This window comes from Lineus longissimus, chromosome 14 (genome assembly GCF_910592395.1).
Source record: "Lineus longissimus chromosome 14, tnLinLong1.2, whole genome shotgun sequence".
Classification (NCBI taxonomy): Eukaryota; Metazoa; Nemertea; class Pilidiophora; order Heteronemertea; family Lineidae; genus Lineus; species Lineus longissimus.
The window spans coordinates 4,247,402-4,259,002 of NC_088321.1; the positions used below are offsets into that span (position 1 = coordinate 4,247,402).

General features: G+C 41.2%; 1 protein-coding gene across 1 annotated transcript in view; it reads right to left on the bottom strand.

Moving 5' to 3' along the window:
• LOC135499130 (uncharacterized) overlaps positions 1–11,601 on the bottom strand; it is a 192,030-nt gene that overhangs the window by 58,078 nt on the left and 122,351 nt on the right. The window lies entirely within an intron of this gene.

Here is an 11,601-nt window from a genome sequence, read left to right on the forward strand (position 1 = left end):
GACTAGCTCCGCTGACTTTGTCAGCTGAGCTAAAAATGGTTATGAAACAGAAATGAAAAGACATAACTTAGCACAAGAAAAACTACAGAAACTTCCACCGAATGGGAAGAACACAGAAAGCAAACTATAGACTTTGCTAATCTTCAATTAAAGAAAGAAAATCAAGCAGTTACAGATTTCAGGAGTGCTGATAGCGCTTTAGACTTATACAATGCACTCCATCCAACGAATAAAATACAATTACAAAAGAAGCCACAAATAAGTGACTTTTACACTCCAAGTGGAGAGATGAGGAATTATGAATATCTATGGATTATTGGTGGTTTAATTGTGACTGGTTTTACTGTAAAGTATTTAATGAGTTAAGGTTTTGATAAACTTCATAAACTTATCCTTAACTAATTCAATATCTCCATTAGCATTAAAAACAATGACAGCACAAGGTAATAAGTGTTGATTGTTTATGTACAACTCTTCATGACAATCATGTAACTTTTGTAAGTACTCTAAAGTTACATTGATTCTTCTGTCCTGTTTCTTTTTTTCATTCTTTCAAAACACTTCACTGGTGAAGTTCTAAGATAAACAATAAAGCTTGGTTTAAGTATTCTTTTTTTTTCACTCAGCAAGAATTCATCACTAAGCTCTTTATATTCATCGTAGGTTAAATACCGCCATGATAAGCCATTTTAACAAAAATATGTTGAGATGTCTGTATACTTCTTTCTATTATTTTAAGTATGTTCGATTTTATGTCATGATGTTCCTCTAAGGTGCTCAGACCTACTAGTTGAAAATCGTTCATATATTTTTTAGGGTTTTCATACATTAATTGAAGCATGTTTCTACCTCCCCAATTCTTCCATTTTTCAATGTTTTTTTCACCGAAGTAGGGTTGAAGAGTTTTATATATTTATAGAATTTATACATCAACAACTTTGATAATTCTAGAACCGTTGCACCGATATAGATTGGATTTATCAAATAAGATACTAGTCGTCCTCATTAGAATTGCTTGAAACGATTCATCAAAAATATTTCCTGCTTTGAATCTTGGATTAGCTTGTTTTCTCAAGGCTTCCGTTTCATCAGTTACAAGAGAGACGTCTACTCTCTTTCTTATATTCTCACAAGTCTTTCCATAAAATGCATTGTTCATTAATTTAAAGTAGTCCTTTTCAAAATCTGTTGTAGCATCCATTCTCCTCTTAGTGTTAAAATCAATATAAGGTTCTAGCCACTTCGACTGTTTAAAACTGATTATGTTATGAACCTTTTTCAACGTCATTCCTTGTTGTAAATAAAACTGTAACAATCTGTAGTGTACAATGTAGTTATATTTAATATTTTGTGTTGATATCAACTTTTCTACCTTGGGTCTTTTTTTCTGTGGTTCCAGTAAACTTCTTTGGTAGTTGCTGAGTTCGTCGTCTTCCATAAATAACGACTCTGGACACAGCAGGAAGTTTTTCATACGGAATTTAATTGATTCTGGGTATTCTTAATCTACTTAAAAATAAAAACCAGTTGGTGAATTTTCTGGGATAGCTAATATTTCCTCTGTCGTAACACTTTTTGTCATCATTTCCGTAAGGGGTAAACAATTTGAAATCGGCACAAGGTTGCATTTGCATCCTTGCCCAACCATACAAGTTGTTGGCGTCAACATATAATAATTCGTGATGTTCATCCGCTTTAACATATCGTGTCCCATTATGCCTGATATTCTGCCTCTTATAGCTTTTTCAAGCGATAGCAAAATGTCAATCTCTGTCAAAAGTCCAAGGTTTATGTTTGTATATTTCATCCCGGCTTGCCATGTTAAACCAGGAGCCAAATAACAATGACAAGTACGGATCTATGTTAAAATATTTCATCTTGATCTCTTTAAACCTTTCGAATAAATTACTTAGTAATAAAACATCCGATTTTAGATATAAATCAACAGACTCTCCATGATTCAAAACTTTGAAATGTTCCCATATTTTCTTTGTCTCTTGATAAACAGATTCTGGTTGCATTTAATTTTTCAGTTCATCGAAGAACATTTCGTGGGTTAATGTTGTTTCATTGAAAGAATTGTGAGATGTGTAGAATGAATAGGGAACCGAACCTTTCTTTCTTAGTAATTTGAAGTCTGCTTCATTCGGATAAAATTTTCTCGTTATTTTAAAATCACCGTCTACCATTGATTTTGTTACGGAGTCTAAACCCCCCTGTAAAAACCTAAACGAATCCAAAAATCTTAAACACCCAAATTGAAAGGAAACGTAATCTTCGGTTGTTTTAGCTAGAAGTTTGAAATATTTTTTTTGTTTTGCAGTTAGTTTAACTCTTTCGCGTCCGCTCCCGGGCATGGCAGGGTTGCGTTCCCAACAGTTGACGGCCACTCCCGGCCATGTCCGGGACCCTATCTTCCCCGATTCAAATGCTTGTAGAGCCTACGATGTGTACTAGGGATAAAATGCGAGCACACTGTCTGCTTCGTAGATTGTATCGCCATCTATACAAATTTTGACACCTTATATTGGCGGTTTGGGAGCTGGTATTGACCTTTTAGTCGGGCATCTTACCACGTGCATGATGTGATATTTGTTCCTGGTTTTCGATTTTGCTAGCCATAGGTAAAAGCCCTATTTACACATGTAACTGTTACTAACATGTAGTTTTAAGTCCAGAAGTCTCAGAAATACATTGATTGCCAGTTTTAGCTAGGATTTGAGTGGTTTTAGTGATGTTTTTGTGAGGCCACGTGCTGAAAGGTTCAGGCATATGCTATGCAGCCTCCCTTCTTCATCAGATTATACGATTTGTACACTATATTTTGCTCTCTTGCATGTTTTATGCATTTCTCAGTGATCTCAAATGCATCCTGACGATTGTGATTTGCCAAGGTATGGGTGTTTGAAGGCTTCAGGTACCTTTTTGTTGGAGTGGCCCAAACCCTGAAGTATAACAGGACATATATATTGTAATGTTTTTCATCATCAAAGTGCACTTGTCCCTGCAGGTATTTTGTGAGCCAAATCAAAGTTGCTTAGTTAGAAAACACTTACCGGTATTCTTTTCAGAAAAGATGGAAACTGATGAGATAGCCCAGATTTTTATGCATATGGATTCTGAAGATGATTTTGGGGGAGATAGCGACGATGAAGACGATCAGATGATTTATCAAAGTGCAAGCCCTGAACCTCTGATTCTCTGATGCAGGAGATGCTGTGAGGCTGGAGGCAAGATACTCTGAGCATTGGCCTGAAGATCTTCCTTTTCAGGATGCTACACCTGGGGTGAAGAGACGTAGGAAGTTGCACATTTGTGCACAAATGTCGAAAGGATCCAAATCCATATGTTGTGAACCACGACCTTCCACGTGCTCCTCCCAGGCCGGAGTCATCAGTCTAATGCCCTAAGTGCCAGGTAGCCCTCCACATCACCCCCTGCTTCAAGCTGTGGCATACATCTGCCTAATTAATTCAACAAACAAGCTAGTAATTGAAAAGAGTTTTTTTTAGCATTTATCAGCTATGATCCGAATCATGCCCCCTGCGACCCCCCACGACCCCCAAGCCCGGGGTGGGGGATACAACAAAAGCTGGTCTTCTATATTGTTCTTTGAATGTTTCCTCCCAAAATTTAATGTTTTCAGTGATAAATAACTAAAGGGAAACCATTTTGATTCATTTCAAAACCGTTCATAATCATTGAAAAATTTGAAAAAAATGACGACCCTTGCACTCAGTTACTATAATATTTTGCCTACAAGGGGTTAATCTTTTGACCTAAAACACTACATGCTATTAGCTTATGTTCTTATCATCATTTCCTGAAAGTTTCAAAGCTGTATTGAGTGAAAAAAACTTTCTAAACTTTTTGAAGTGAAAAAAAGGAAAATTTCCCTTTTTGCACCGAATGACCCCAGATTTTAGACCCCAAGGGGTTAAAATTTTTGAAAACTTTGACTATGTTCATGTTGCTAAAGGTCTTGCCATTAGTTTGTAAAAGTTTCACCTTCATATTCCAAGCAATAAAAGTTCTATGATCTTTTTAGCAAAAAATGTCATTTTCTGCATTCTTCCAAAAATGTATGCGGCCAGAGACTACGGTACACTATAAAAGTATGTGGACGCGAAAGGGTTAATAAGTAACTGTTTAATGAAAAGATGAGCATCATAATGGCTGAGGTTGTGGAAATATACTGGAACGAAATTAACATGTTTTGGTTAAGTTACATTGATTATGCGCTGCACCTCTGTACTTACCGGTAAAATGGTTGTGATCTCGTACTCTGTCATTTTTAAGGAGTTTATCGCAATAATAACAATTTGTGGTATTTTGAAATTCTTCTTCTTCCCCTTCTTTTATTTGTAGCTGAATGTTGGTTTGCAAAAGTTTTCAGAAATCGTTGTTTAATTCAAGCATCCAATCACAAGATACGTCTACAACATTCGCAGATCTGTTCATCATATACCGGCTTTTGTATAAACCTGGGTAGAGCCAATGAATGAAAGTTCCCACAGATGCTGCTTCTTGTTTCAAAAGTTTTTGTGTCTTGTGATTTGTCTCCTCATCAGTGATTGTTGTTTCGTTGTCAAGTTTTCGACTGATTGCTTCAAAATCAGCATAAATTACAAATGGAACTTTGTTCTTGTATTGATAGTTTTTAGCTCAGCTGACAAATACAGCGAAGCTGGTCATATTACTAAGGGAATGGTGTCCGTCCTTCCTGCCATCCTTCCTGCCATCCTTCCATGTCAATTTTGGGCATTTTGTAACCGTAAGACCTAGGCACTTTGTTGACGCTGCTAAATTAGGAGTAGCCCAAGGGGAACTCAGAAACCAAAAATCAGCGCGATTCAACCTACATTCGGCGAATGAGGTCATCGGCAAGTTTAAACTTCTTTCCTTTATACCTCGGTCCACAGAGGAAATATTGTTTTCAAATCTGGCCGAATATTTTTTGATAATTTTTCATTTTGACTTGTAATGGAATTAGTTTAGTTTTCACCGCCCGTTGGCGCTACAGGCACATTTGACGGATTTTTTTGACGATTCAAAAGCCCGGGTTATGACGTATAGTTGCGCAGTTGTATTCTGCGCATTGAATTGGCCAAGGAACCAGGCTATATTTCAGCAGACCCACTGTGACCAGTCTAAAGATGGAAGATTGATTTTGCAACAAGTAACCAATTTTCTGCTAAAAAGTATTCAAGTAGGCTATATTATCACTAGTTCCTTTCAGTGGGTAGTCATAAGGTCTTGAGGGAATACTTTCAGAAATTAGTTCTTGAAAATTGGCCACAATTCTGTGAAAACGATATCGGAAGTGCACGCTCTGTTCGCGATGTATTTTGAAGTGGAGAATTCCCACAGTATGTGCAGTGAATCGGCATGATTCTGTTTGCATATTAGTTTTTAGTACTACGATTCTTACATGAGTAAAAAGTAGACATTTTAAGCAACACAATAATGTAACTCCCATAAAAATTGATTCAAAATTGACGGAGCTACGGCATTCTGTTCGGCTATTGGCAGCGCTGATAAAATACATTGCATGCTAATGCATGCCAAATGGCACACTTTAAAAAGCGCTCATTGGACAGCGTAGGGAATCACCAGAAATGACGTCATCGTTGGTCTAAATCTTCTATATAATAATACTAGCAGGGTACCCGTCGGTGACGGTTTTGGGCGTGCCTGCACTTTACCTGTGTGGTGTCAATGTAGTGTTTCTTGGTATTGTAGAACCTCTGGATAAACTATGTTCATTGTTGGCTCACCGTAGGGGAGTCTATGTAATACCGCATCGTCCGTCGTCCGTCGTCGTCGTCGTATCCTATTTCAAAAACAGTGGCACGTTTCTTAACCGCTAGGGCTATGAACTTGAAACTTTGTACACAGCACTGCCTTGGTCAGGTGACCTCTGACACTGAATTTCGGTCCGATCTGATTCTCAACTTGGCCACCAGTGTGATATCTCGCTTATTAGTGACTTGTTTTCGATGAAACTTGTGTTGTAGGTACTCATAGCAAATATACATCTTATATCATACGGGTTTTTAATTTGACCTACTTTTCAAGTTCACAGAGGTCATATGGCGTAAATTGGCCGTTAGAGTGTAAACTATGGCACGTTTCTTAACCACTAAAGCTATGAACTTGAAACTTGGTACATATAACCCCCTATATCACATAGCCTCTGGTGCTGAATTTCAGTTTGATCTGATTCTCGACTTTGCCACCAGGGGGCAAAAAGTGGATATCTAAAAAGTGTGATATCTCGCTTATAAGTGACTTGTTTTCGATAAAATTTTTATGGTAGGTACTCTTAGGAAGAATACATCACATGTCTTACGGGTTTTCAATTTGACCTACTTTTTAAGATCACAGAGGTCATATGGCGTAACTTGGCCGTTAGAGTGTAAACTATGGCACGTTTCTTAACCAGTAAAGCTATGAACTTGAAACTTGGTGCATATAACCCCCTACATCAGATAACCTTTGATGCCGAATTTTGGCCTGATCTGATTCTTTATTCGGCCACCAGGGGGCCATAATGGAAAAAGGAAGAAGTGCAATATCTTGCTTATTTGAGTGAATTGTTTTCGATAAAATTTTTATGGCAGGGACTTCTAGCAAGGATACACCACATGTCCTACGATTTTTGGATTTGACCTCCTTTTCTAGGTCACAGGGGTCAAATGGCGTAAATTGGCCATTAGAGTGTAACTATGGCACGTTTCTTAACTGCTGAAGCTATGAACTTGAAAGTTGGTACATGTAACCCCCTACAGCAGATAATCTCTGACACCGAATTTTGGCCTGATCTGATTCTTAATTTGGCCACCAGGGGGTCAAAACTGAAAAAGTAGGATGTGCAATATCTCGCTTATTAATGACTTTTTTTCGATGAATTTTTTATTGCAGGGACTCTTAGCAATCACACGATATTGATCTTGTTGATGTCATAGACAATTATTGGTTGGATCATAAACTTATATATACTGCCCTGTCTTATTACTTGACATCAATACACATCTAAAAAAAGTCTTCATGCCTGATTGTGTTCACCATATTCACCTCTAAACTAAGCATGATCCTGCCTACTAAAAGATGTATACGGTGAGCACAATGGCCCCTGGCCGTTTCATTTCATTTTTGTTCCATTTGCATGGTAGTATAGGGCAGACGATTGGCCAACTCTGGAGCATGCGACATAAAGCTGTCCGTGGGAGAAGCATGGTGTGGACAACGATAGTCCAACGACTTGTAATGTTTGTCCTTGGGCTTTATTCTCTGTCATAGCGAAGGAGAGTGTCATGGGAAATTGGAGTCGCCTGAACTGAAATGGGCAGTCACTTGGAATGAGCGGTATTCGGGGGATCAAGACTGTTGATCCTTCATATTCGCCGATGGCAATGGTAGCTTCAATGATGTTCCTTAGAAGCCTTGAAACGATGAGACGCGTCCCGTTGCACAATCTTGGGGCATCGAGGTTGCGGAGGAGCATTATTTGGCAGCCAACTTTCAATCTGAGGTCATGTGGGGGCATGCCACTTGGTTGGAGTGAATTGAGGAATTCGACTGGGTAATGAACGGTTTGGTCGATGTCGGGTACAGTGTCTATGGATTTGTACAGTTTCTCTTCGGTAGGAAGGCGTTGAAGGAGCGTGTTGTTGAGGTGTCTGACGGCATCATTTCGTGGGGCTAAATTGCTCTCTCGGACAACCAATTACGACTGGTGTAGTTGGTGGCGATGTCTGGGAACACATCAAGCATCAGTTCTTCCTCTGTATTCACTGACTGACCTATTTCCTTTGGTATCATGATGTGGTGGTCAACTGGGTCTGGTGGTACTTGTCCGTTTCCGATTTGTAGCAGGGCTTCGGCAAATTGGTTGGCTGTCTCATCAGCGTGTAAGTGAACACGCATGTTTGTTTTCAAGGTCATCGTTTTGACATGTTTCCATAGGTGCGATGATTTAATTGAAGCTTTGACTTGATCAACCCTGGTTCCTCTGCGTACTATAGGTAGAGTTTGTCTGAAGTCCCCAGCAAGCAGGACAGTTACTCCTCCCATGGGTTTGTTGATTTGGCGTAGGTCTCGAAGTGTAGTGTCGAGGGCTTCAAATGCTCCTTTGTGGGACATGGTGCATTCATCCCATACAATGAGGGTGGTTTGTTTCAGGAGTTCAGCAGGACCTGTCTTGTTTCGGATATTGCACGTCGGGTGTTCAATGGCTGGCAGATTAAGTGGTAGTTTGAAGGTGGAATGTGCTGTTCGTCCTGCTTTGAGGAGTGTGGCTGCAATGCCTGACGATGCCACTGCTAGTGCTATTTGTTTCGATATTCGGACTTGAGCAAGGATGAGGTTGAGAAGGTATGTTTTGCCAGTACCACCTGGGGCGTCTAGGAATATGATGCAACCTAGGTTGTTGTCTGTTAAGTGGGTAACTTGAGAGAAGATTGCTGCTTGGTCTGGTGTGAGGCTGTTGGAACGGGATTGGATAATTTCTTGCATTTCACTGTGGTTGTAGGATGTTTCGTTCACAACCTCCCGGAACAGAGACGTGTCGTCTCTGAGTACTTTGGGTAGTCCATAGTAGTCGACTGATCTGCCTCCTGGAAATTATTGTAGCTTGTCCTCTATTGTCTGGAGAACCAGGTTGTATATGGCATCATTCACTTGAAGCTGAAGTTGTGAATGTTGTTGTTGTTGTTGGTAGAGGTAGTCCTCAGCCATAGCCTCTTTGTGTTGATCCCATATCGCTTTGGGGTCGGATAGTTCACAGAGGTGCAGTAGCAACGCAAAGAGATTTCGAATTTGGGCGGGTGATTGACAAAGGACGGCATCTTCCATGGTGGCGTTCCACTGTTGGTCGTCTTCCAGGAGGCCGCGTTGTCTGCATGCGTCGCGATAGGTGTCAAATGTGTCTTGGCCTACTGTTCGTAGTGCTTCGAAGCTGGTTGCCCCCGTTACTGTATGAAGAAGAAGACGAAGGTAGTAGCATTCTGCGTTACTGGGGTGTACTGTGTAGACTCTTCCTAGTGCTGGAGCGCAGCGGACATCTTCGTTGCCCTCTACTGGTGTTCCTTGGACTCGTCTCTTCCATTGTTTTTGTTGTGCATTCCAAGTGTAGTACTTGGGGACCTCCTGATAGGGCAGCGTTCTGGCGAAGTCATCTTTTTGACAGAGGGCGAAGAAGGCAGTGAGTGTTGTCTTTGGCGGGGTAGCAGCTTTTTCCTTAGCAGTGTTGTTGTTGAAATAAACTCGTTGGCCATTTTCAAGATGGACTTGAAGGTGGATGACAGGTGGGTAACGTTCATGGATTGGAAAGGCTAGGATTCGCCATATTGCTTCGTTGGTGCTGATGTATCTACCAATTTGGTACTGTTCAATTTCGTTGATTGGCTGTTGGTCACTTTGTATCTGGAAGACAGCCATGTCAGAACCTTTGCAGATGTACTTGCAGACGTATGTGATGCTTTTTATCGATGTGCAGATTTCCACATTGATGTGGGCATTGAAAAGACAGCTGAGGAATTGATTATGTGGTACAATCCAGCGATTGTCGATTTGTAGTTCGTGGCCGCGTACTTTCAGTGTAGCTGTGTATGCGCCATCCTGTGGAGACCGTCTTCTGTACAGAGGATATCCATCGTGTCCTGTTTGCGTGTCTTTCAAGAGGGGTTTCGGATACTTTTTGCAGCATTTGCGTTCCTTCATACAGGGACTGGATGGGTTGAGTGGACCACATGGACCATGAATCATATTGTTTTTGATTATGTCAAATAGAACAGGGTCCTGGTCTTTGTGTGGCAGTTCTGCAGAAACATATTTGTCAATGTCATTGGATGATATTCTGTTGTAAAGCCAGCAGAGGATGTGGGCATGTGGCAAGCCCCGTTTTTGCCATTCGATAGTGTATATATAGCAGCGAACAGGGCCGAAGATCTTGTGTTTAACGATGAGGTCCATGAGGCACTTGTGTTTAAGGCGGAATACTCGTGCGGTTAGGTCGTGTCTGTCGTGAGGTTTTTCGTGTTCTTTCAGTTCCTGTTTGATTTCTGGCCAGTTGGGGTTGCACGTGAAGGTTATGAAGAGGTCGGGTCGGCCATAGGCTCTAACATAGGACATGGCATCCTGGGTTGTTCGTGCATGTAGCGTGGCCCTCCTGTGAATGATGAGGGGAGTATGACAGGTTGGCCGAGATTGGTTGCAGTGGCATCCTTCAGGTGGATATATTGATCAGCTCGTAGTTGTTCCTGATTATACTGAAGAAACATGAGTCTCTCCGTTTCTATTTTGACGTACATGTCCACCCAAAATTGGTGTGATAGGTCCTTGCAGGCGAGTAATAGGTTTGGAGTATTCTGGCGCGTCATTAATTTATATGCATAGAATTGCAGTGCTGATATCTTTTGGTTTGTGTACTGTTGGGTTTGTGGGTTGTACAGTTTCTGTTGAAGGTGGTAGCCATCTTCTCCGAAGGGGAAGAGAAGAGGGTACTGCAGCGCATCATATGATCTGTGGGTTTCCGACACGCGTTGAAGTTGGGAGTCCCGTTGTTGGATGACGATGTCTCTTCTGGTGCCGTTCTCCCCAGCCATGATAATGGCAACTCCTCCTGCTGAAGGGCTGTTGTAGCGGCGTTCATGTTCTCCTTGGGGGGTTCTGTCTGCATGTATGACTAACTGGCACTGTGGGGAATCGAGGCGTTCTATGGCTGATTTGAAAGAAGCAATGTAACCGTTGCAATCGTGTAACATCTCTTGTAATTGCAAGATGAGGTGATGGCGTAGCACTGGGAAGTTTTTGATCGTTGGCGAGCTTGCTCCTGTGTATTGTTGATGAAGTATATCTGGAGAAATGCCGGGCTGTGAGACTGCTGGGGATACAGTGAACCTGCTAGGTGGTAGACTTGGCCTTGGATTTTGAATGTAGGCATGAAACCTGGTTCCCGGATTTGTTTGGCACCAAAGGATGTCATCTGGAAGCACGAATTGTATTGGTGAGCCTTGGCAAAGAAGTGTTTACTGTCTGTGTGGGTATTGTCGCTCAGAGATTGGAGTAACGCTGGAGGCTCAATAGGTGGCGGGAAGTTGACTTTTCCAGAAGAACAGCAGATAGATGGTCGTTCACCTGGCCAGCGTTTGGCCGTACAATGGGGGCATACCGTTGTCAAGGAAGCTATATTTGCTTGGGGAATGTCAAAGTTCATATTTAGGTGATAGGCTGTAGCACTCATAAACAAACGGTTTCCTTGTGTTCTGGGGGCTGTGGGTGTCCTGGAAAGTCTCTTTCGTTTTGCCTCTTTACTTTGTCTGTCTCGGTTTGGTGTTCGGCGTTTTGTTGGCCAGCCATGTCTTCGTATGGTTGTGAACTCAGCTCAGTGAAGGAAGGAAAACTAAAAAGGGGGTAAAAAATAGAAGTAAGTTTATTGAAAAAATAAGACGGGTGAGACAGCAGTGATATGAGATGGGTTAAACAGCAGTATTTGTAATGTACAGTTATGGCCTTTAACTTGAGCATTGGTATCATATGTGTTCAAATGAGCAGATGCGTAGACTCAGTGTGTCACAGGTAGTGTCGACATAGTTGTCA